This window comes from Apteryx mantelli, chromosome 14 (genome assembly GCF_036417845.1).
Source record: "Apteryx mantelli isolate bAptMan1 chromosome 14, bAptMan1.hap1, whole genome shotgun sequence".
Classification (NCBI taxonomy): domain Eukaryota; kingdom Metazoa; phylum Chordata; class Aves; order Apterygiformes; family Apterygidae; genus Apteryx; species Apteryx mantelli.
In genome coordinates, this window is record NC_089991.1 from 26,887,967 (window position 1) to 26,914,180 (window position 26,214).

The window sequence follows — 26,214 nt, forward strand, 5'->3', positions numbered from 1 at the left end:
TTCAAACAGGGTCCCATGGTCATAGAAACCAAAACCCTGTTGCCAACACCAGTGGCGCAGCCAGTCGTTACCTTGGAAAGTCCGTCTCCTCCTCCTCTCATCCATTCCCCTCACTGGCAGGATTGAGGAGAAGATGACCTGGGCTCCCAGACCCTTGACCACCAAAATGGATGCAGCACAACCCGTTGGGATAAACCTCCCTGTGGGATATAGAGCCACAGCTTCCTTCCTGGGCCCAGGAGTCTCTCCAGCACATGCTCGGCTCTCTCCGTTTTTTCCCTGGAGCCTCTCCCAGATTTCTGAGTTGCTGATGCTGCTCACTGGTGGCCCTTACTGCTGAGAGGCTGCACTGTAAGCATGACAGTTTCTTGCAGGCCGGCAGGTGGAAATGCCCTCCCTTGGTCCCACCGGGCAGTGAAGATGGACTCCAGAGCCAGGAAACCCTCTTGGCAGCAGCACCAGCAGCACCAGCAGCACAAGCAGCAGCAGGACTTGTTTTCTCTGGCTGTGCCAAGTCTCTGCTACAGCCAGCAACTTGGAAGAGACGGTCAGCAAGGCAGGGCCAGATGTGGAGGAAGCTGTCATGGCATACGCACTTCCAGAGCATCAGAAGCAGGAAAAGAAAAATTATTTTACAGACACATGGCTTGGAACCCTTCTCTCTCCAGGGCCTGTGCTGAGCCACAAATAGAGGCGCTGAGAGCTTCTTCTTGGTGTGGGACAATTTCATTCTGGGGCAGTGGTGGATGCCCTCTGCGGAGGAGGCAAGTGCTTCTGTAGGCCCTTCAGCAAGAGGATTCATCTGTTGCTCGTTCCGAAGGGGAAGGAAACACACAGCCACACCACCAAGTCCATACTTGTCAGTTCCCAGCACACTCTCCTCCCTGAGATGCAGGTGCAAATCCCAGGCTAAGAGGCTTCTGAACCTCTTGAAGCCAAAGAGGGCTGCACTGATGCTCCCATCGTCTGGGGCAAGTGCACTGCATTGGGTAGCGCTGCCCTGCCAGGGAGTGCTGGGCAAGCACCTAGGCAAGCAGCAGCCCTACTCGTAGGAGCACTACCATTCGACACCAGTGCTAGCAGCAAGGAGAGAGAGCAGGAGGGAGGGCTTTTCAAGTGAAAGGGTAGAAGATGCAGAGGAGCAGGAGCGCCTGGGCAGCAGCCCTCTCTGAGGGGACACAGTGAGTCAAATGTAAAACCAGATCAGCAAAGGCTGTGTCCCTTGACGGATGCTCACAATTTTACAGCTCGGGTGGTTGTTTCCTTCGTAAGCGCTTAGCTGCCTTGGAGTGTCTCCAAAGTCTGGGGTAAAGTGTGTGTGGCGCCTTCAGCTGTTCGCTCTCAGCTCTTCCTGCTGCATCGCACAGCACTGCACTGCACAAAGGGGAAGGGCAGGAGCGCTCTCTCCTCCTGATTTTCTTGCCTGCTGTTCGCTTGATTTCTGTTTGCAGCGGGCAGAAGCAGGAAAAGAAAGACGACGCTCCCACGGCCGCTTGCTCTGTGATGGACGTCTGCCAACGGCCATCTGCCAGGGCAGCTTTTGGATCTGCGCTCAGAAGGGCAGGCTGTGACCAGCCTCTGGCAGCCCTCCGTTGGGAAGAAGGCCCATTACCGCTGCCGATCCAGGCAAGCAAGCCTGGCAAGGGAGTTACCATTGCCCCAAGCCGATTTCTTGTGTTACAATGCCAGACGCGAGCCTTTAAAGCAGTGCGACGAACACGCCGGTCGCATCCGTGGCGAGGGCGCTGAGCCTCGGCGGGGCGAGCGGGAGAGCGCTGGGGAAGAGCAGCGCCCTGGGCTGGAGCGCCGCGGCTGCGGGGCGCGCTAGCACAGGCTGCGGCCGGGCGAGGCGGGCCGGGGCAGCGGCGGGGCAGAGCGCGGGCGCCGGGCGGCGAGGCGTCGGGGCGCGGGGCCGCTGCGCGGAGCCGAGAGCGCGACAGGCGCGGCGGGGGCGAGGGTGCGGGGGCAGCCGGCGCCGTGGGCGCTGCAGCCCCGGGCAGGCTCGCAGCCTCGGCGGGGCTCGGGGGCGCTTCCCGCCGCGAGGGCGGCTCCCGGCGCGGAGCGCGGCTGCCGGCGGCGCTGGGGGTCGCGGCGGGTCGCGGCGGGTGGGCGCCGGGCGGGCGCTGCGGGCGGGGGTGGGCGCCGGGGGAGCCGGCGGCTGGCGCGGCTCGGCGCCGCTCGGCTCGGCGCCGCTCGGCTCGGCTCGGCGCGGCTCCGCTCGGCTCGGCTCGGCGCGGCTCGGCTCGGCTCGGCTCGGCGCGGCTCGGCTCGGCGCGGCTCGGCTCGGCTCGGCTCGGCTCGGCGCGGCTCGGCTCGGCTCGGCTCGGCTCGGCGCGGCGCGGCTCGGCTCGGCGCGGCTCGGCTCGGCTCGGCTCGGCGCGGTTCGGCTCGGCTCGGCTCGGCTCGGCTCGGCGCGGCGCGGCGCGGTTCGGCTCGGCGCCGCTCGGCTCGGCTCGGCGCGGTTCGGCTCGGCGCCGCTCGGCTCGGCTCGGCTCGGCTCGGCTCGGCTCGGCTCGGCGCGGCGCCGCTCCGCTCGGCTCGGCTCGGCGCCGCTCCGCTCGGCTCGGCGCCGCTCGGCTCGGCTCGGCTCGGCTCGGCTCGGCTCGGCTCGGCTCGGCTCGGCTCGGCGCCGCTCGGCTCGGCTCGGCTCGGCGCCGCTCGGCTCGGCTCGGCTCGGCTCGGCGCCGCTCGGCTCGGCGCCGCTCGGCTCGGCTCGGCTCGGCGCCGCTCGGCTCGGCGCCGCTCGGCGGGGTTCGGCTCGGCTCGGCTCGGCTCGGCTCGGCGCGGCGCCGCTCGGCTCGGCGCCGCTCGGCTCGGCTCGGCTCGGCGCCGCTCGGCGCGGTTCGGCTCGGCGCCGCTCGGCTCGGCTCGGCTCGGCGCGGTTCGGCTCGGCGCCGCTCGGCTCGGCGCCGCTCGGCTCGGCTCGGCTCGGCTCGGCTCGGCTCGGCGCGGCGCGGCGCGGCTCGGCTCGGCTCGGCGCGGCTCGGCGCGGCCGCCCGGGCGGACAGCTGTGCCGGGAGAGCCGTGCCCGGCGGCGGAGCGGCTGCCGGGGGCGCTGGCGGGCCGAGAAGGGGGCCGGGGCCGAGGCGAGGGGCCGAGAGAGCGCGAGCGCCGCTTGCCGCCGAGCGGGCGGAGGAGAGCTGCTGGGGGGGGGCGGCGGGCAGCAGGCAGCGCTGCGGGCTGAGACGTGCCCGGGCGCGGGGCGCCCCGAGCACAGCAAAGTGCCGCTGCCTGCGGAAGAGTTTTCCTCCCCGACGCTTGCTGCAGGCTTGTTTTCCTTCTCTGAGAATCCCTGGGGGCGCGAGCAGGTCCGGAGAAGAATGACCTCTGCGCTGCCTTGCAACGTTGCCTAATAGGCAACGGCATAGGCAGTAGCACAGGCGGCGCCAGAAAAACCGCCTGTCACCGTTTGGGCAAAGATGGTCGAGTTTTCCATTGCTTTCTTTTGAGAGAGGCTTTGAGAGAGGCACTGAGATTACTTGGAAGACGTCCAGATGTGTGTAGGTCAAAGGCACTGAGGACCATTGGTCTCCTAAAAATGCCAGGCACGAGACTTTCAGGCAATGCACATGCGAAAGGAAGGCTGAACGCCTCGATCTCAACAGATCATGTATGTATACGCAATAGGTTTGGAACACCAACAGCAACAAACAGCCAGTAAGAAAGCTTAAAAGGATTTATATGAGCTTTATTGGTATAGCCTCGCTATATTTGGATATATATACAAACAGATGTCTTTATAGTATAACTACAGGCTCTCTTCACTGAATTGTGCACTGAGGACTAAACAGCAAATAATGAAAAAGAATGGCAGAGTAGAAGCACGCTTCCTGTTACTGAGCACGGGAGAAGTTTTCAATTTCTTCCTTCATTTCCTAAAAAAAGATAAAAAAAAGATAAAAAAGGAATAATATTTGCCAACTAAACACAGGCAAACTTGCTATAAGCTGGAATAGAAATGTAAAATCCTGTAGCTAGCTGCTTTGTATGAAATGAAAGTCTGTGTAGATGCCTTCCAGGTGGAAGTCAGCAACTCGTATGTAACACAGACTGCTAAGCAGGAAAGAGAGGAATAGCGAATAAGCAGGATATCCACAGTGCGCAAGGAAGAAGTGCAGAACAGTGACAGGAAGTGCTGTGTAAGCAAAGTACCTCTATCAACTGCGTTTTGTCATCGTCTTGCCGATGGCGGAAAACACACTGGCTGAGCACCAGGTGTAGTTTTTCAAGGTGGCGGATGTTGCAGCCCTTTGTTGCGTCGCCAACGACATTCAGCAGTTGCTGAAGAAAAAAGGGAGACAGTACAAGTTTACGTTAGCACCAGATCATTTGAATAGGCTCTCGATGTGTTCAGACACAAAAGAAAATGGTCCCACACAACTCGCATCCTCCTTCCTTGTATGGCTAAATGAAAAAGGAGTGAAACGTCCAAGAACAGACTAAATATCGCAGCAGATTTCCATGGAGGAAATGAGCTCCTGTGTCCGACTTGCGAGAAAAAGCAAGGCTCCAGTTTCAGCTAGCATTGTGCTGCTCCTCAGGCTATCAGTCACCTCCACGATCCTAACTGCAAGTGAACTTCTCTGAGAACAGCGGGAACTGCCATGGCCCGTTTTGTAGTAAAGGACAGCGGCTGCCACAGCAAAGCCCCTCTTGCCTTGGATGAGCTTCTGTGGCTGCAATGCAGGGCCCTGCGAAATGCATCTTTTGAAGAGAGGCCACAGAGCCTCTAGAAAGAGGGCTGCCAGCTGGCAGTGGGAGCCTCCTCAGGTGCTTCTGTCTCCCCGTTAGCTGAATGTTGCCCATGCCTGCAGCTCTGCTGGCAGAACGGATAGCTCAAGGGTCGTCAGCAGAGCGGGAAGCAAAGGTGGATCAGTGAGCTCCAGCCTACCCTGAGAGAGAGGCTGGTTTCCTTCTCAGCAGGGGGTGAGCGTTTCCTCCTCTTCTCTGCTAGGCTCTCTGAGGGAGATGCGTTCCTCCTTCGCTTTTGTCTGCAGGCAGCTGCACGGAGATAGGAGAAAAAGCAAGCCAAAGCATTAGCTAAGCAGTTCTGTCTGCAAACTCTAGCACCGTCGTCTTACTCGGTGCACAAGGGAAATGGTGAGAGGGACTGAAGTACCATTGTGCTGGCTCACTACATGCATGTGTTGAGGGAGAGAGGGCAGCAAGTGAAGGGAGCCCAACTGTTATTAGAATTAAAAAGCGCAAGAACTATTAGATTATATCATGCATAAAAGAATGCCCTTGATGATTTTGTGCACAGAACAGACTGTAGACCGAAGGCATGAGCACAAAGCAAGGTCATAAGCTCAGGTGGCTTCGTCTCTCATCACAGGAAGTAAAAGAGGTGAGAAGCAGAAAAGTCTTTGGAGACAAGCTCTCCTTCTCCTGTGTTCCAAAAGCAGAGGTTGCCTAAGCCTCACAGACAGACGGCAATTACTTGGTGCGGGGGTGGCGGGCAGGAAGGCAAGAGGGAGAGGAAGAGAAAAAGGAAGCAAAAGCAAAGGAAAAATCCTCACTGTTTCCTATTACCATAAGAACTTGTGCAGTGTTCAGCAACTGCTCTAAACAACATGTTACATTTGAGGAGTTAGCCGTTGCGGGGCCATCGAGGCCAGTGTTTTACAGTGTGAGCCAAGCTCTGTGGCTGGACTTTATTTCATAAGCACGTTGAGTGACTGTCCTGGGGACTGACCTCACATGCTGCACCTAATTTGGAAATGGAATGCCTTTGGCATAAAGCCACCGGCATCACCAAAACCAGGTATGCCATGACAAGAGGGAAGATATCAATGTCATTGGCACCTTATCCAAAAAAGGAAAAAAGAAAAAAGAAAAAAGAAAAAAGGAAGAAAGGACTTGCCAGTAGAGAGGGGTGTACTGGACTCTGCAGGCACCGCTGGCCATGTCTCATCCCCTTGCTCCTCGAGCTGCCTGTCTTCCTCCTCTGTCAGCAGTCGAGGCTCAGGTGGTGATGCCACAGGCAGGAGGACTTCCCGTGCCTGACAAGCTTCAGTCAACCAGAAAAGGTTAGCCAAGTGATGATACTCAGACACAAGCAGAGTAAACCTTCGTGCCAGGAAATCTATTACCAAAGCAAATGCCGAATGGCTGCTAAGCTAGAGATAGCAACGCTGTGTTTGTAGAATAGCCTCACCTGCTTTCTTTTGTGGTGCAGCAGGCTTAGCAGCTTGCTGGACAAGCAAGTCCTCGAAAAACTTTCTCCCTTCCTCCTCGCTAGGTGACTGGACACGGAAAACTTCTCCGTAAAGCTCAGAAAATAAAGCTCGTACCTGAGGTGGGAGGAGAAAAGACAGCGCAGCCGTAAGCCCCCCGCAAATTTGTGTTCTGCTCCACAAAGATGAATGCCTTTTCCGGTGAAGCTGAGGAATGCTTTGAATAAGGGAGAGACTAGAACAAGTTTGCTTCTTGGCCTTAAAGGCGAGATTGTAGTGGGTCGGCAGGGCAACTTAGGGCATCTTGTTTAAGGAACACCTCTAGGATTAAAGCTCTGTGAAGCGACCCGAGGTTCCAGTGCTCCAAGGGAGGACACTGAGCATCTCCTAGGTTGCCTGTTTTGGATTTACTTGCCTTGCTGCCCTTCAGGTTGAAGCCTTGTGGCAACTGCAGAGGGAAGAGATGCCAGCAGGGTGCCCTAGTAATGCCGGTGTTGAATGGCTTAGGAGAGCACAGTATTTGGGTGCTTAATGGAGTGATAAATTAACGTGAGACTGAAAGAAGCCGGGAAGGCAGTGAGAGAAATACCTCTGCCGGGAGATCTGCATGGCAAACATCCGACGTAGCGAGCAACAGCACTGGAGCATATGCTGGAACGCCCTCTAGCAATGTTGTGAGCGTAGCTCTCAAGGTGAGTCCAGCAGCCTCCCACCAGGCATGGATACGTGGAATATAAAGGATGCTCGGTGCTGTCCTCTGGGCTTCTCGGATCAACTGGTCAAAAGGAAGTTTGGAGAAGACTGTTGAAGCGGGTAGCAGAGGCTGCTGCTGAACAACAATGTATCAATCAAAATTGCCTGCAAAACGGGAGTGCACAAAGTGTCCAAACAAGCCACCAAGAATAAGGTAACGTTGCTGCTTGGAGCCAGTTCCTTCAGCCTCTCCACAGCGAGAGGCAGGCCTGAATCTCTGCCTGATTTCCAAACTGCTTAGATGTCAGGTAACTCGCCCAGAGCCTCACGCGAGTGGTAGTGTGCTTGAAAAAACAGGCCCAGCCCTTCAGCAGGGTCCACATCAGCCTGGGGCCACTGCTACACCGCTGGAATGCAACAAGCGTGTTCTTGCCTCTTCCCTGCGGTATGATGAGAGAAGAGGAACCCTTTTCTTCCCCCCTCCCAAGCCTGGGTTGCATTTCAGCGTTATAAAGAGGGAGGCTAGAGAAAGGGCAGGACGTGCAGTCAGGCTGAGGCAGAGGCGCCTCCTGGGAGCTACAGAGCCTGAAGAGGCAAGGGAAACAGCTCTGGAGAGCCCGCTGTCATGAGCAGCAGCTCTTGCCATGCAGAGGGCTTTATCGAGAGCATCTTGGAGCTCCCTGAGCTGCTAGCAACATCCTTACTGTTTAGCCGGGAATGGAAAAGATGCTCATGCACAACGTCCTTCTTCTCCATTGGTCAGCGTACAAGAAAAGTGTTCTTTCAGCGCGAAATAACCACCACAGGAAGCAGAGGAAAGCCAGGCCACCACCATTAACCGCGGGAGGTCTGCCTGCTTCCCCTGAGTCTATTCATCCTGTGAGACTGCAGAGAGAAGAGGTACCTGTGCGCATCTTTCTTCGGGTGAGGTGCTGCTAGCAAAGAGAGCCGGCAGGTCCAGCACGTGAACCGCAAACCTCTCCAGCGCGTGTATTAGTGCAGGCGCCAAGTGGGAACTTTGCCCGTACCCGGGCTCTCCAGCGATTAAGAACCTGGGCCTGTGACATGCTGGCTGGCAACAAGCATTGCTAGGAGCGTAACTGCAAAACAAGAAGTTTGCAAAGGCAGTGATCGATCGAGACACAGATGTTAAAAGTATCTTTCTTTGTCCAGCACACACTGGTCTGGATCTCTTCTCCCCGGCCGTGAGGCTCTCATGTTCATTATGTCTTGACTGAGCAGCCTTGAGGCCTCTGCCTTGGTCAAGTTTGGGTGCAGGGGGTCCACTGGAAATGGAGAAGGTGGTCAGGAAGGAGCAGAAGAACCTTGTGGGAAAAGAAATGCCGTGGGCTCTGAAAGGCCTTAGCTGTATCTAACAAAGTGCAAAACATTCCTGTGAGTCCATAGAACTGGAGGATATTTATCAGATTCCTTCATTCAGATGGTTTCATCTTTCCTTGTGTGCTGTCTCCTAGATTGCAAATACAACTTTCTCGTGGTTTTTGCTCTGTTATCATGGAATATGTCTGTGAATAGCACCTTTTTTTTTCTTTTCTTTTTTTTTTTTTTTGGCCATCTCAGTACTGCAGGACCTTTTCTGGCTCAGGCCAAGGAGCCTAGAGACTGGACCAAGTTCTGTGGGTCAGAAGCCTTCCTGAGCAGCACAGTAAGAGAGGGTGAGAAAAATTACTGATGCAGCTGGGACCCCAAAAGCTAACTTCTCCACTGTGGGATTGAATTACTTTCACATTGCAATATCAAAATATGAATGTAAGCATAGTGGCTTAAAGATCGCAAATGAAGCCCTTTTTTGCAGGGTTTTTATTATGCCCTTTTAGCCGGCCATTCCTCAATTTTCTTCCTACGAAGTGAGTCACTCCTGTGTTCCCAATCTGGGAAGCTAGGTGACTCCACAAACCCACGTTGCATTTTTTTAGCTAAGAGGAGAGACAACACATTTCTTTGGCCTTGAATCCTTGAAGAACAGCATGCATGAAATCAGCATGCCCTAATTGTCTGTGGATGTCTTTGGTGGAGGAAAAGGAGGCTGGCTCCTTCCGGATGATCGGCTGGAGCTACTTGCTTTCCTACAACTGTAGCACCTAGTTATATCTCCGTGCTTCCTGCTTGCAGTTTTTGATACCAAAGCACCCTGGACTAACTCTTCTGTCCTCCCTCATCTAACGCCCCTCCCACTTGCAACAGCCACGACAGCTTGGAAAGCCCCAGCAATCAGAAGAATTTCAATGAAAGGACACGGCCAGTTACCTGTTACAGTTAAGGAAGGTTTGCTTTTGCTGGCCAGGCCTTGGAGGAAACGGCTCATCTTCAGGACCAGAAGGTGACTCCTCATCACTGTCCATGCAGTCATTTTCTAAGAAATGAGTGGTACCATGAGAAGGCAAAAGAAGCTTGTTAACTTTCCCGAAGAGTCTGCAACCTTCTCTTGCGCTAAGACAGCTTCTAAATGTGAGCTGAAACCCGGGGCCTTGTATTTCTTCGTCTGAGGGGCATACGCTGAATGCCATTTTCCAAAGCCTTCAGTTTCTACAGAGCTCTCCTAAGTGTCTGGATTTGCGCAAGCTATGTTTTGCTAGCGGTGAAAGCTCCTTTTCTCCTTGCAAACGGGAAAGATGATGCTGACAGCCTTTAGAAACTGGATGCTCGAGTGGAGAACATAGAGTTCTGTATTGTGAAGTGGGAGGAGTTCCCGGCTCTGCCCTCTCTACCATTCAGTTTCACCTCATCCTGACTGAAAGGTTTTTTTCTGTTGCTTGCGCAAACTAGCAGTGTTTGCTTTGGGAGAGTTTTACGGCGGTGAAGGCAGTGAAGCCCTACCTGGCTGTTGGTCCTGCTGGAGTGCAAGTGCTGCATGGGGAAATACCCTCTGCACGCCTTTTAGGAGTCTCTGTAGCGTGTTCTGAAGCAGTGGCTTGGAAAGAGGTGGCAGTGGTTGTCCAGGGGAAGCCACAGCCCTCTGTGAAGCTGGTGCAGTCTTCTGCATAGCCACAAGAAAATCTGTTGCTGTGATTTCAATGGCAGCAACATCAATGTGCAGCTTGTGACTGCTTGTGTAGATCTGCGGATAGTGTCGATGCAAAGCACAGAGGGCAGCTTCAGCGCAGAGGGCTTGAATATCGGCCCCGCAGTATCCTGAGCAACGAGAGCAGAATCCAAAGGGATGTCAGTCTCAGGCAGCAGAAGGGAGTCAAGGACAGGCTTTGCAAAGGGACACTCTCAAAGTCTTTGCATGTGGCCCAAAGGGGAAGAGTTTCATGGGCAATGGCAAAAGAGTTCCTGCACTGCAGAGCAGTGCCCTGATGGGGAGCTTGCGTTACGGGAGGCCCAGCGCCCTACAGCCTGTGCTTCGGAAGTAGGCCTCTGAGCCAACCTTAGCTCCTGAGGAAGACGCCCCCCAGAGCCTTCCATGTTCTCAGAGGCAAGGGAAGGCAAGGAGACAGAAGCAGCTTGGGTACTGCCTGGCACAAGCTCAGACGCTGTCAGGAGCCAGGCGCAGGCAGGAACTCGGTGCGTTTTTTCATCTTACTGATGCATTTTTCAGCAAGCTCCTCAAGCAATGCGTCCAGGGGCTTAGGGCTCCAGTCTCTGGTGTGGATCTTGAAAATCTCTTTTCGAGCCTACAAACCAGGTGGTCACGCTGTGGTTTGTCTTAAGCCTCTTTCTCAAAAAGAAAATAAGCAGTGCGCAGTCCCCCTCCCCCCGTCACATTCCCGTAATTGCTTGTCTTCCTCTGCTAAAATTAAGAAATGTTTACATTCTAGTAACACACTGCCTGCTTTTCAAAGCTCAGTACTTTTCAAGTAGATAGGAAGAGTAAGTAGAGTAGCAGGAGCAAGAATTCTGACTCCAGCTGCTATCCTTGAACGAGCAAATGTCAAGCTGTGCCTATGTTCATCGCTGCTCTTTGCCAGAGCTTCAGTGAAGTGTTTCCTGTTTCTGTCCAGTATAGTGTGTTGTGCATTTTTCCTAGCCTTCAATCCAATAACCTTTTTCTCCTTTTCCCCACAAAATGCGAACTAAAGACAAAAGAATCTGGGGTAGGCAGAAAAAAAAAAGAAAAAAGAAAAAGAAAAAGAGCCCGAGCTCCCTGCTAATACCAGTAACAATGTCAGCTCCCTAAATGCTTTTGGGCGGCTCCGAGGATTCCCAGCCCGGCCACGCTCAAGCCCAAGTTTTCCCCCGAGGCTTTCCCAGCTGGAGAACTGAGAACAAGGCGGCAACCTCAGAAGGCAAGAGCCTAGGTGGACTCACTAACTAAGCAAAGAGCAAGCCCTTGGGCAAGGAAGAATGTCCATGTGCTCCAGCCGGAGTGAAACTCCTGTTTGCAGCCTTCCTGCCAGTTCTTTGTGGGGAACTGGGAGGTGTGCAGCGTGTATGCCACTTGTTTCCTTGCTCGATCTCGGAGATGCTGTGGGGCAAGCTGGTTTTCTTGTCAAGCAAGGCTTTGTGCCGGTAGCAGGAAGGTTGCCAAAACAGCCTTACCTCTTTGTTTGGCAAGGTGAAAAGGAACTCCCTGTCAAAGCGTCCAGGCCTTCGTAAAGCAGGATCCAGGGAGTCTGGCCTGTTGGTGGCTCCAATGACCACGATCTCTCCTCTGCTGTCTAAGCCATCCATAAGCGCCAGGAGCGTTGTGACAATAGAGCTACCAAAAAAATGTTGTTTGGATTCCCTGGGTTAGTAGCTGTTGTTACCTTTGGCACGACTTTCTCCAAAGTCACGTCGCTCAGAAAGGATAAGCTTTTCTGGATGAGCTGTTGTTAGCGAAAGGACTCATGGTAAGACAGAAAAACCGAGGCAAGGTCTCGAGAGAGACCTTGTCCGGACACCAAGCTTAGTGACCTGATTTCAGCTCCTGCCTTTAAACTGCTACGAAGCTCTGTGTCATTGTACTCGAGGAGTTCAGAGTGTGGGTGTGGGTGTGTGTCCTATAAAGGGAAGCAGGTGGGTCTTCTTTTCCTAGAGATGAAGCAGATGACATGGAAATGGAAGCGAAAGGAAGTACCTGTGAATCTGGTCTTGGCGACTGGAGCGCACAGGAGCGAGACCGTCGATCTCATCGAAGAAAATAATCGAAGGCCGCATCTCATAGGCCTGGAAGGGAAGTACAGATGCAGGCATACTGACGTATGTGAAACAGAGCACCACACAGCGAGAACATGCAGGATAGACATTATGGCTGCAAAGGCACTGGCGCTGTGTTGGACCCAACATCTGCAAGATTTCCAGCCCCTCAGGCAAAGCAGCACGGCACGGGAAAAGGAAACACTGATGTTCCCTTTTCAACAGGAGACACTGCCAAACTGCCCAAGAGGCCAAGTCCTCCTGGAAGACGTCCACCCCGGAAAAGTAGAGGTCCAACTCTGACCCAACCTACTGCGCATTTCCTCCTTACCTGCTGAAATAATGCGCGCAGCTGTCGCTCGGATTCTCCCACCCACTGACTGAGGCAGTCGGCACCTTTTCTCATGAAGAACGCTATTCTCTTGTCTCCCTGCCTACATTCATTTGCGAGCGCTCGAGCCACCAGTGTCTTTCCAGTGCCTGGTGGGCCGTAGAACAGACAGCCTCTGCAACATGAAAAAAAGAGATTTACGTAGCTACAACAAAAACATGGAAAAGTGCCCATGACAGCCCCTGTTGTGAAAGCAAAGCGGCCTTCCCTCCTAACCAAAACACTTCCCGTCTTAGACAGATTTGAGAGCAAAGCCTGTCTTTCTCCCTGCCACAGTTGGAGTCTCTTGGACTGTGCCTCCCAGAATTTGTTGGAAGCACTGGGGAGGAAGCCTTAAGCTGGGAGGCCAAAAAAGGTCTTCTGTGTTTCCACACCCTACTTAAAACATCAGCCAGAAAAGGCAATTCCTGTGAACAAAGCAGCAAAGCATCTGAAGATTTGCACACTTTTAAAGGTATGGAAAGGGAAGGATTTCAAGTCATATTTCAACATCCAGTGTGTCAAGCTTTGTTGGCCAAGAATATATAAAGCTAACCATCACGTCTTGAGATATTGCCCCTCCAAAAAAAAAAGAAAAAAAAAGGAGAATACTTTTCATGTTGAAAAGCATATTGCAGCAGTTAGCTCTGTAGTTCGAATGCACTGCCCGTTACCTGGGGGGTCGGATTTGGAATCTCTCAAAGAATTCTGGGTAAAGCAGTGGGAACAGGACCATCTCCTTTAAAGCTGAAATGTGGTGAGAGAGACCACCCACACCATCAAAGCATACCTAAAGAGACATGCAACAGAAGACGTGTCAGAGGTCAGAGAAAGCTGCCACCTGGAAAAAAAAGGCTTCCTCCAAATTTTTCCTATGCCAGCACAAAGGAAAGGCTCAGGACGATCTTGAAGTTCCCTGAGAGGAAAGTGTAAAGTCCGGGAGCTGTCGGCAGCACAGCAGGGAAGGTTTTCATGACCCCTGGAAAAGTCCCCCCTGACACAATGAGTTACCACTGCTTACCGAACTCTGGATTTGCACTGGATCAGCTTCCGGCAGGGTGGTTCCGGTTTTCCTTCCATCCACGTGCTTTCCCTTGAATTCGTCTTTCCCAGAGCTTTGGGGAAGACACCTGATGTGAATGGAGGAGAAAGGGAAAGGGGCTTTCTAACTGAACATGCAGTTAGCGGGATTGCTGTGGTTTTCATGTTGGCAAGTGAGTGCAGAAGCGCTTATACACTGGCATAAACTTCCCAAACCATGAAATATTCCCTAGACTTGATTGGCGCTCACTACGCAAGCGTGAAGAAAGGCAGGTGGGCATTTTTATACTGCACGATGAAATCGTCTAATGACAATTTGTGGAAGGGGATTCTGGCTTCAAGTGCAGAACAGAAGAATTGCAGATCCCCAATCTCAGCCAGGACAATCCGCAATCATCTCATCGCTGACCCCCAAATCCTGCCTTTCTAAAAGCTGTGGGCTAATGAAAGTTATCTTCTCTCCCAAAGGAAAAGCCTTGCTTCCTCTAGACCCTCCAGCTGTCCCAGCTACAATGCTGCGATTTTCCCATCACGGCCGTCAATCGGAAAATCTTTTCAAGCATTACTGAGTGATGGGAGTGGCAGCACTCTGGATCCCTGAGAACTATCACTATCCGTACACCAACCTGTTTGTTCTTCTGCAGCATGGGCTTTGCGACGGAGCAGCCCTTTGCCTGACAGGAGAAGACGGCCCTGAAGAAATGAAAAGCAGCAGTGAGCGTGCACACTGGCCAAGAACTGCAGTGTGCGCAGGATACAGGCATCTCGATCCCAAAGGGAGAGTTTTACCTGCAGAAGGCAGGAATTTAAATGAAAGGTGTGTGTGTGGGGGGGGGGGGAGGTATATGTCTTTTCATTTAGCAACCTCTAGCCCACTATCCACAAGAAATCAGCTCTTCCAAGAAACTGTGCATGGAACCTACTTTCCAGTGGATCCTGGAAGTACGTGATGGTCTTCCTGGGTCGAAGGTTATACTCCTTGCAGGGATCTTTGCCATCTTCCCCTTCTCGGCCTTCACCTTCTTGTGTTGCCCCTATGATTATAGAACCTAGCGAGAACTTCTTATTTGTCTGTGCGCGTATAGCTTTTCATTCAACAACGTGTATGCCACTTCTGCACAAGAAATTAGCCCTTCAGAGAGGCTCTGCATATAGCCTACCTTCCAGTGGGGCTTGAGTGTCTTCAGCAGTTTGCCTAAGGTTAGATGGCTTTGGAGTATCTTCGGCGTCATCCTCTTCCTGCTCTTCATCGTCCTCTGAGGACCCTGTAATTACAGTACCAAGTCATCATTTCTTGTTTGTCTCTGTGTATGCACATTTTCATTCAAGAACTTATACCTCCCACCCTTAAGCACAAGCAATCAGCCCTTCTGACAAACTGTGTGCGTAACCCACATTCCAAAGGCTCTTGATACTGGACAACAGTATTCCTGCGCCGAAGGTTATACTCCTTGCGAGCATCTTGGCCATCTTCCCCTTCTTGGTGTCCACCGGCCTTTGATGGCCCTACAATTACAGAACCTAGACATAGTTTCTGATTGCGCTGTGCGTAGCTACATTTTCATTTAACATCTTCTCTCCCCCTTATACAGGAGAGATTAGCCCTTCCGAGAAGCTGTGCCTATAACCTACTTTCCAGTGGAGCTTGATAGCATACAACAGGCTTCCTTTCTCTCATGCTATAGCGTGCCTATAGGGAGCAAAGATACAGGTTCTTTTAGACTGTGGTACACTTTGGAGGAAGTTCTTCTCAGCTGAGCGAAAAGTGCACTGGCATCACTGTGCTGTGTGAAATCCATTACTTACCGAAAAGGAGTAAGGTAAAGTCATTTTGACTTCTGCAAGGACTCGCACAGTCTGCCTGAGGTCCATTCTTCCTCAGAACCTGAACTCAAAGAGCATATGAACCTCAAATGAACTTTTGTAAGCACGGAAGTAAAGCTCTTTACTTTTGCAGAAGTTTCTCAGGCAAAGAAAATTGCTGAAGAGGACAAGGTAAATCTCCTGCAAGTGAAGCAAGCGTTTGGTTCACAAGAGAATACGTAAATGACTGAGCCCACAGACATGAGGGGCAGAAGTTGGAAGGTCTGGTTGGAAAGATGATCCAAAACCGAAGACAGCAGCAACAGGGAAATACACAGGAGCTGTCTGCAAATTCTTCAGACATGAAGCACCTTTACAAGTCCTCCTCTCATGCACCTTCCCAGTGCTCAAAGACTCCAGTAGCCATGACTGTGCACCTCCAAAACACTCCTGTCAAACCAGGTTGGCTCCACAGTGCCAAGGACCACAGGTGTGACAGCGGCAAAGGAGGAAAGAGTTATTGGAGCGAGGACCGAAGGTCCTATGACCGCAGCTGACAAGGGACTAGTAACACGGGGGTGGACGTGCTGCCGGGGAGCAAAGATTCTAAACGTGCAAGTTCTGCAGCCCTGACAGCGCCATATTATGGAGGGCTCCCGCAGGCAGCAATTCCCAGCAGCACCGAGGACTTCCCTAGGGGCACAGAGGGAATTCCCAGCCTACCGAGTTAGTCCAAAGAGCTCTTGTGGCCAGGAAGAAACGCTCCTCTCCAACGACCTCTGGGGAAGGTCACCAAACAGCGTCTCGCGCTGTCCCACCACCTCCTCTCGCCTTCTCCTGCTCGCTGCACAGCAGCTGCTCCAGAGCAGAGCAGGGCAGGGCAGAGTCGTGGCGAGAGCAGCCCCAAGCACCTGGGCTCAGCTCAGGCTCCCAGGGCCATATGGGGAGGGCACAGCTGTTGCTGCGATGCACTGCGTGATGCCCCAGGCCATGTCACAGAGGGGCTGCAGGGTCCCCTTGACCCCCCAGGTGCTGCCAAGGTGGGCCCTGCAAGGGCAAGGGGAGCTGCCTGGGGCACTTTAGGGAGCTGCCCGCACCTCAGTGCCCACTCCCCAAGGACAACAGGGGGCACGGGGAGCCACAGGAGGGGTCCCCCAGGCTGGGGCTCACCTCAGGCATGCCACTCCCGCAGTGTCCCCAGATCAGGGTTGCGGGGCTACAACTGCTGGCAGGGAGAGGCTCTGCTCAGGAAGGAAGGCCTAAATGAGCAAGTGAATGAATAAAGAGGAAGACTGTGACTGCACTCTCTCAGCCTCTGGGGAGGAAGGGCCAAGTCCTAGCTGTTGCTTCCCTAGGCCACAGGCATGGAGATGGCATGGCCTAGTGAAGGAGCAGAGGGGTTTGCTCTCTCACCCTGAAAACTGTGTTAAGGCAAATCCACCATGAATGCCTCCAAACGGTGTCAAAGCCGGGGGGGGGGGGGGGGGGAGAAAGGCTTATCGGAAAGGTCATTTCTTTCCCTCGGCACTAAATTCTCTCTGCGTTAGAGACGACGTCTGGGAATCCTGGTCTTGGGGTGGGTTCTAACTGGGGGGGGGGTGGGTTTTGAAGATGTGATCCTAACAGGGCAAAACAAAAAGAAGGGTGGTGCCAGGTGGAGATTATCACTGGAGCCCCAAAAGCCCATTTCCATTCTAAAGTCACTCATTTTGCAGAAGAAAAATGTGATGCTCAGATGGAGCCTGCAACACTCGCAGTGCCATCGCACCGCTTGGGTTCCCAGTGGAGGAGACTGAGAGCAGCTTCCCATCTACAGCGTGACAGCGCAGTATCACACACCCGAACGAGGCACGGGAATAATGCCTGCACGCAGTACATTCTGGTGACCCTCTCTGGTTCCTTCTCAGTCTGCCCTGAGGGTGGTCCAAGGAGCGGCTGGCCCTCTGGCCTCTTCGGAAGGAAACGATGCCTGAGGTCTTTGCTTTCTCACCTGCTTGGTAAGCACTGCAGGCTGGGAGACCTCTTGCAGAAGCAGAATAGATAGCTGAGATGGCTGCGTGGAAAGCAGAGTGGCTTTACACCGAGTGCCCGAAAGGCATCCCCTGCACATTATTTTCTGCCCTGCAAATCTGAGGGAGCCTCAAAGGAAGCAACGGAGTGAGCGAGACAGTGGGAGCAGAGCTGAGTTCCTACTGACCCCCGCGCCCCAACTCTGCAGCTGCAGAGGTCTGTGGAAGGGGCACGGTGCCTTCGGCAGCAGCACTGCCTGCAGAAGAGAGAAGCTGTAGAAGGGAAGTGAGTGTGAGTGGGGGAAAGGGAGGGGATGCGAGCACGCCGGGAGGTGAATGGAGGGGACGGGAGCACAGAGGGAAGGGGATGGAGGGGCTGAGGGTGTGTGTGGCGAGCAACGGAGGGGATCAGAGGAAGCCTTGGGGGAAATGGAAGGGAGGAGAGTGCTGCGGGCGGGGAAAGCAGGGGGCTCAGGTGCTCATGGAGGGAAAGGGAAGGAACCTGAGGATGCAGGGAGAGGACTGGAGGAGACTTTAGCAGGTGTGAGGGGACCAGAGCATCAGAGCATGCATGGAGAAGGGATCTAAGGTCGCACAAAGGAGCCTGGAGTGTGCCAAGGAGGCGATCGAGGAGGTTGCGAGGCACACGACTGCACGCCCCCGGAAAGCAGACAGCGACGCACTGGCTGCACAGAGCCCATGGCTTTAAGCTGGCAGGAAGGCAGCGCCCTCAGGCTGCCAGCACCTCGGCTCCGCCACACCAGGGCCGGGCTGGCGGCAGCCACCCTCCCAGCATGCCCTGGGGCATCCCCACGGCCTGCTGGGAGCAGGGCTGCTATGGGGCACCACGGCTCCGCCCGGGGAGACGCGGCCCCTGCCCCCGTGGAGCCCCGGGGGCCAGCTCTTTCCCCTGCCCCACAGCCCCAGCCCAGACCTGCTGCCCCACGGCCCCCGCTGCCACTCACTGCCCCAAGGCCCCAGCTCTGCCCCGGTGCCCCACAGAGCCCAGCACAGAGACCTCCTGCCCCATGGCCCCCGCTGCCACTCACTGCCCCAAGGCCCCAGCTCTGCCCCGGTGCCCCACAGAGCCCAGCACAGAGACCTCCTGCCCCACGGCCCCAGCTCGAACCTCCACAGCAGGGGCCCACAGGGGCAGTGACTGTGGCAGATTTCGAGCACCGTGCGCTCTGGCCTCCGTTCCCGAGACTCTGCCGGGGGATTGCCAGCACGGCCCCCAAGAAAGCAGCCTCCACGTCAGCCCCTGCTGTTCCTCTCTGCAGAGGAGGCAGCACCTTCTGCCTGAAGCACTGGCTGGGGCCCCGGGAGCTGCAGATGCTCTGCGGTGCGAAGGAGGTGCCTGGGCAGGAAGAAGCTGGCGGAGGGGGAATTGTGCCCCAAAAGCAGGAATTCCCTCATCCTCCTCTGGCCCTCCGGCACGTGCGTTGACACTTGCTGGTGAGTCGTGGGGACGTGTCACGTGGCAGGGCTGGACGCCATGGCACAGTGCTCAGGCTTCATGCTTGTCGGGAACGGCAGGCTCCAGGCCGGGGGTGGGAAGTGGAAGGAGAGGCACCCCTCGGTTTTCAGGCATGCCCACATTGCCTGCTGCATTGCCACCGTGGCCTCTGTGAAAAGCCTGTGCAGAGAGTGTGCAGCGTGACATGAGCAAGGGCAGGTTTGCAGGGGGGAGTGGGGCTGAGAGGTGAGCATGCAGACAGCTGGGACCAGATGGCGCCAGTGTGCAGGGGTGCACTTCTGTGTCCTTCAGCCCCCGGTCAAAGTGATGACTTGTGGTCTCCAAAACCAGCAGACTGGCTTTCACCTGGCAGCCTTTACACCCATTTGAGCAGCAGCCAGCACTGTTCCTCTTACCAGTTCATTGCTCCTGAATAGCAGGCAAGGAGTGTTGAGGGCAAAGGGGGCCGCCCATATGAAATCTGGAGAGCCGCAGTGTTCACAGCAGAGCTTGTCCGTTCATGGGTATCCCCAGAGCTCTGGAGATGCAGGAGCCAAAGGCAGTCCTGGGAGGATGCCTTTTGGCTTAATGAAGCTTTGTGTCAGGCAGCCCCTGCCTCGTTTCATCCTAGCTTTGGATCTCAAAGCAAATAGAAAGCTTGGAAGGAGAGGAGAAGTCTTTTTATGCATGCCATACTGCTGTTGAGATTTGTTTAGGCCTCTTCTTTGCACTGTGCATGCTACTGCATTGTGTAACCCTGCAGACTGGTGCTTCCACCGAGGGTCGTCGGCCTTATACCTGAGGAGCCGTCACCGTGGGGTTTATGTAGGCAGCAGAGGGGCAAGTGTTTGTCTGGAGAAGGGCTTTGTTCAGCCCTCTCATGCCACACCAGGACTATGTTCCTGGAGTAACGCGATCAAAGCAATCTGATTTTGACTAATAGTGGGATTAATGAGCTTTGTCAGGTCTTGAGCTGTCCAACTAAGGATGCTCGTTATGACCCCAGGCCAATTACAGACTTAGCTGCTGCCTTTAGACATGGGGCTGAGAACGATCCTTTTCTCTTTCATGGCCATTTGTGTTTCAGACATAGAGACAAGATGCTCTGAGGTAGTTCTGTTGCAAGGGAATAAACCCTCACTGCAGCTGACATTGCAGGTGGGCTCCATCCTCCCTGCTAGGCTCCCTCAGAATGTTCTTTATTCTAAAATTAAATTAAAAACTGGGTTTCTAATGAAAACTTTGTCCCCTACTTTCCAGGTTCTGCAAAGGAGATGGAGTAGCAAGAAGAAATCTGCGGAGTAGGAGGCCTGGGACAGCAGAAGAAGACAGGGAAACTTGTGAATTGGCCTTATCTTTGCCAGAAACCATTTCTGAGTTTACTGCCTTTGCTATGTAGACCAAATTGGTCAGTCAGCTGTGTATCATCCCAGCAAAAAACAGAGTAGTTCAAAACCAGCTCAGTCCAGGCAGTTTTAAAGCTGCAGCCCCACTAGTGCAATGCAGGCAGCTCTGTTTGACCCATCATCTTTAAATGAAATAGATTAGACCAAGGTCTCTGTGGGTTTTTGGAGATACAGCAAAAGCATTGTAGAGATCCTGCCAGTTTTCACAGGCTGCTTTTCCTTCAAGGTGGTCTCTCACTGTCCCTAGATTAGAGCAATAATCATGTCTGACTGTAAGATGAGAGAGCTGCTAATTTCAAGGAGTGAAAGAACTTGAGATTTTAATGATGCACACTGGAGCCAATTTAAACACACTCGCAAACTCACTTGCCAAGTTGCATCATTGCAATTTGTCAGGCGGACAACGGAGACCTTACTAAAATCATCCTAAGTCATTTCCTGGAAAGACAACCAATTATATTAAATTGCTTGCCTTGAGTCTTTAGACACAGGCTCCTTAAAGCTGTAACCTACCTGGAATTTGCATTTGGCTTCCTTGTCAAAGTCAGAGTGATTAGTTCAAATCAATACGTGTAATAATCTGCATAGTGTTTCCTCAGAGAAAAGCAAAGGAAATCACAGACATTTCCCCTGGAGGAAAGGTAAAACTTAAAAAAAGAAACTAGGAAATTACAGTTTCACAATTACAGATGAAGCAATTAAAAAAAAATCTGAAATTCCACGGTTTTGTTCTTATGGCTATGTTAGCATCCGTCGAATATTACTAGTCATCAGTTAATAAGTATCAGCCTGACGTGCCTGTTTTCCACAGTCTCTCCATTTTGCCTCACCAGCACAAAATGTCTTCTTAAAGGCATACATCTTAATGCCGAGAGAAATCAAACTGGCAACTGAGGAATCCAGTGCTGAAGTCCATCACTGCCACAGGTTATGAAACAGGTTGCCCCTTCCAGGGAAAAAAAAAAAGAAAAGAACTTTAATAATAAAATAATTGAAATTTGACAGTATACATAATCCAGCCCAACTTGTTCTCTCTCCTGCCACCTCTCTCAGGTTATTAGGCAGAGCAGAGGGGTTGCCTTGGGCAGCAGATTAGTAATGGCAGCAAAATTGCCAAGACCCCAACAGAGCAGAACCCTGGAAAATTTCAGTGGGGCATAAATGGAGGTGGTCACTGAAGGAGTGGGGCAGGGAAGGAAGAACAGCCCCCTCCCCAAAGTGGCAATTGTGTCCTTGTTTTCTTCTGTATCCTTAGCAGCGGGTAGTAAATTCCAGCTCTTCAGGGCTGTCCCTGCACAACTCTGTGGCCTCCTTTGCAAGGCCATGGCTGAAGAAGGTAGAGTCCAGGGGGTGGGGGAACCTGGATGTGTTGGTGGCCGGACAGGCTACAGCCAACACCGAGGGGGTCTGTGAAGTAAGTGCCAAGGTCTGGCTGAGCTCCTGGAGCAAGGGACTCAGCTGAGGAAGACTCCAGGGGCTGTTTGGGGAAAGAATGGTCCCGCTGTGGTGGCCTGGTTAGGTTGTGCGTGAGGACGCTGACTCTGGATGGAGGGAAGGCAGAGGAAGGGAGGAGAGGACTAAAAGGAGACATGGCTCAGCGTAGCAGGAGGAGAAGAAATGAGTAATTGGAGCAAGTGACAGAAGTGAGCGTGAGAAGCGCAGTTCAGGGCACTACCTAGATAAGCTCAAGCAGCTGGAAGTCCAGACTGGCACTCAGCCTAGCCTCCACAGGTAACGACACAGACTGTGAATGCTTGTAATGGCAGAACTGAGCTGAGGCCAGGGTTTACCTTGTTTCAAGCAATGACAGGCTGTGAGGTGATCAGAAATTGCAAAAAAGTCATTTGCGCATCCTCTGCAGACATGTCCCTCGTTTGTAGCTGGCTAACTCTGCTCCTAAATTCACTGTTTCCACCATTCTTTTATTTCTCCCTGAAGTCCAGCCGAGCCCCTTCAGTTTTGGGCCATAGCCACCTGCTGCTATTTCAGTCTGCCCTCACCCCCATGCATATCTGAAGACCTCTTTCCCAAAAGCTGTTCCTGTGAGGTAATTACATACTCAGTTATTTCCAGCTGATAAACCTCGTGTGCTTAGAGATGCATGCGATGGACACACATGCGGAATTACCACTACCTTAATAGCCCCGGTATTCCTCCACGCATCCCACAGTGCCTCCATCTTCCCACAGGTCGCCTTCCCGCTTCCAGCACAACATCTCCCAAGGAAAAATAAATAAATAAATAAATAAATAAATAAATAACTCATCTCTGTAAGTGCTCCTATTCCCAGGTTTTTAGCACTTCCTTTTAAACCAACTGCCAAGCTAGTCAGCTCATATAGTTTGACTTTGATCCGTTGTTACATTTGAGATGGAGAAGCACTTCCAGTTTCCAAAGCATTTTTCATACCTACTTTCTTGTCTGGTTTCATTTAATTTAAAACACACTCTGTTATTACATAGTATATGACTGTATCACAATGTTTTATGATATACATTCTGAAATATCTAATAATTTCTTTGTTGAAATTAAATGATTCAAAATGATCAAAATGAAGCATTTTGATTTTTCTCAATTGATATTTAGCATAATTGACCCAGAAGACATTTCAATGTTTCAACATTGCTCTCTCATGCAAAAGGAAGATTAGAGAAGTAGGAATTCACCACTGAAGAGAAACACTATTTGCCCAAAGATGGGAGATCTTTGGAGAGCAGCCTCCACCAGGAATATCAGTGACTCCCCCACTGCTTCTGACCTTCCTTCTCTTTCTGCAGGTGTGGGAGTGAGGGCAAATTTAAGATAGCATTTAAAATACCAGCAGGAAATTAGTGGAAATGGAAAATGTCCCCCTTCCCTGTAAGATGAGTTTGCAAGAGAGAGATGATGAATTATCTTCTTGAACGGCCTGTCTCCTTCCTTTACTACAAAGGCAGCTTAGACAGCTAGATTAGATTTAGTCACCTAACTTTTAAATAGCTTAACTGCAGGGAGATGAATCCCATCTGCTGTATAGACATGTGGCATGTGCTCAAGATCCATGATGGGTCTGGATCTACTGCACAGCTATGTCCAGGAGATGCATTTCACATTCTCTGAAATATCACACTGAGCTGCACCGTGTGCTGTTCTGACTGTCTTTACGTGCACGGTAAACTATGCACATCCCGAAATCTGGGATGTATTGAGTCTAATCAACATGACATGGAGAAAGCATGTGTGAAATTGCACGTGCATGTGTAAAAACAAAAACAAAATCAAAAAACCCTTCCCTGGAAATCCACCAGCCTTACCCTCCCAAGCCTGCAGTTCTGCGCCATGCCATCACACCATATTTCCATACCACAGCAATGCAGGAGGCCAGGCTCCACAATTACTCTTTCAAATGCTCATAGGTGTGAAACACTTGGGGAAAACATACAGGAAGACTTCCTTACTGAGCTTTAGCTGTATGCAAGTGACCTATTTAAAGCTAATCGGGCTTCCTCTGTGTTCATCAGAGAGAAAGAAGTTAGCATCTTCACAGAGCGCTTCTTCCTTAGGACAAGTTGAATCATCTCCAGGAGCTGCCTGTCTCTCTCCGTTGAGTACAGAGGGGGTTTAGATGACTAGATTAGATTCAGACAAAGCTTTTACGTGCTTCCTGGTAGATGACATGAGCGTTTTCACCCACAGTCCTCCCTAATTTCTCCCTTTTATCTCTACTGAGAGATCTCAAACCACCCAGGCACCAGCATGAGGTACTTCAGTAGGATGCCTGAATTTAGGTGAGATGAACTGAATCCTAAGAGTCAGTTAGTCTAACGCAAACAGATAATGTAACTCCCTGTATTTCTCTTGTTGGCAGATGTTGAACTTTTGACGTATTTGGTGGCATAATTAATACATTCATAATGGATAATTTGCTGAAGGAGCACAGTAACTTAATTACTGCAAGGTGGAAGTTTCACAGTTATTCAATTCACCTCACAGAAGAAAATCCTCTTGTCTTCCCTTTACTCTGCTACCCAAAATACTTGTGCTGCCTCCCCAGCTATGATACTGGATTGTGTCACTTCCTCCTTTACCTATGGATGTCCCCTTGTATGACTTTTCATAATTAACCTGTGCAGGAGAATTATGACGATTTTCAGAAAAGTTTTTTAAAATGTAGCGCCCTACTATGGCTAAAGAAAATCCAACAAATAAAATGGCCATCTTCAACTTACCGGAAAACATCAGCACCAGTGTATACACATTTATATACACTCAGGTTTGTGCCTTCGCCATCTGGTGGCAAAGCACGATCATAGCGTGTCCACAGACCTGAGAAAGTTTTTGGACCCTATATATTTGTTTGAAAATGGGGATTCGAAATAAGTAGATGGTTGAGAAAGTTCCTTTTTTTCAACGTTTGTTGATAATACCATCAGTTATATATATACATCATTTGGAGAGCTTCTATTTTGTAAATAGGTGATACTTGTTGTTTACTGCTGCTACTTGTTTTAATGTATTATCTTGTATTGTATTGTACTGACCAACATTGCATTACATCATATCTGAGTGTTGTGGCACAAAAATATCCGACATGCTCTTTTCAGCTAGTTGACTATGCATCTAGTCATAGGCTTGAGCAAAAGGCTGTCCCGGCTTATTCCAGTCATAGGTGGGCACATTGATTTATCTTACCCAAATTTAAACCTCTGCAGCAGATTTGAGTCCATCTGACCTTGTCAATCTAATCTTCCTTTAAAGTTTAAAAAAAAAAAGGGGGGGGGGCACTTCTTGGGCACTGTTCATCTTTTCTTAGAAGAGACATCTTCATAGCCCGGGATCCGTGTATCTTCTTTGTAAACTATGAAGAACACGAGATGAAGAGCTTAGGTGAAGTCGATTACTTCTGAGATCATATACCTTATATCATAGACAGCCAAAGCACAGACAGCAAAAAACCTCACATCTTGTCCTTCCAATGGGGGAATCCAAGTCACTGAGTGTAATTATAACCCGGTTACTTTCTCATGTATCCTGAAATATTGGAACTGAGAAAGATATCTGAGCCATATTACATACTAAGATCAAATTAAAAAAAAAAAAGTACTTCTCTTTTTCTTTTTTCTAACTCTTACATTGCATAGGAGGGAATTTACTAGTTGCACTGGATAGTATGAAATTTGCATTTTCCTGGCCTTAGAAATTAGTAGCTGAAAGATCTATTTCCCATCTCTAGTCTCTTTGCTATGAAGGACGGCCATTCATTTTCTTACACCCACTGCTTAATCCTGCCTGCTACAACACTGGATTTCAACACAGGTGGAGTTGCTTGCTTTCTCAACTGGGAAGTAACATCTGTGTTCACTTTGGAAGTTCTTGTATGATCCAAGCATAAGTTGCTATGTAATTGCTTGCAAGTCTTCTTCTTTTTTTTTTTTTTCCCCAATAAGGACTGGATTATTTACCAGATTTGCTTATAGACCCTTGATCTCCAGATGTCTATACACACATATGGAAGCTCCATCATTAACCAGATGATAGATAAAAGCCTGTTCTCCTTATTTTTCAGAGTGCTGGGTATTAGCAAGAGTGGAATAAATCCAAATCTTCTCAACATTTTGGAAAGAGACCATCTCTGTTATACAAAACAGAAATAACAGAGATAAAGTCTGTTTCTATTTAAAAGTAGACTGAAATTTAGCAAAACATCATTTCAGGACAATGTGGAACTAGAATGTTACAGTCTAGGAATCCTAGAATAGCCTCATTTTCACACGTGTTCTTTGTGGCTTGTATGTCCAATTTATTGATAGAATTGATACAGCAGCAGCAGATTGTAGTGATGCATTCTTCCGTGCAAACAAATTGCAGTTACTTACCTTTGGTTTAATAAAGACATGATAAGTGAAAGTGGATATGAATTTAACTCTTTTCATAGTCGTGGAGTTTAAGTGCAGCTGACATCTACTCTGGAATATCATTGTAACCCCATGCAGACAAATGCATTTGAAACCTTATTATCCCCAAAGATGCTGACCATCCATTTCTGTCTTCACAGGTAACTCTGTATATCCTGCACACCTTCAAAAGTCAGCTCATGAATTCATACGTCCATGTACCTACTAGTCAGACAGTCAGTTTGTTATGAGTGTGAATGGAGCTTGGTTTGGTGCAGGAATGAGCAGAATTAATCAAAGAGTGT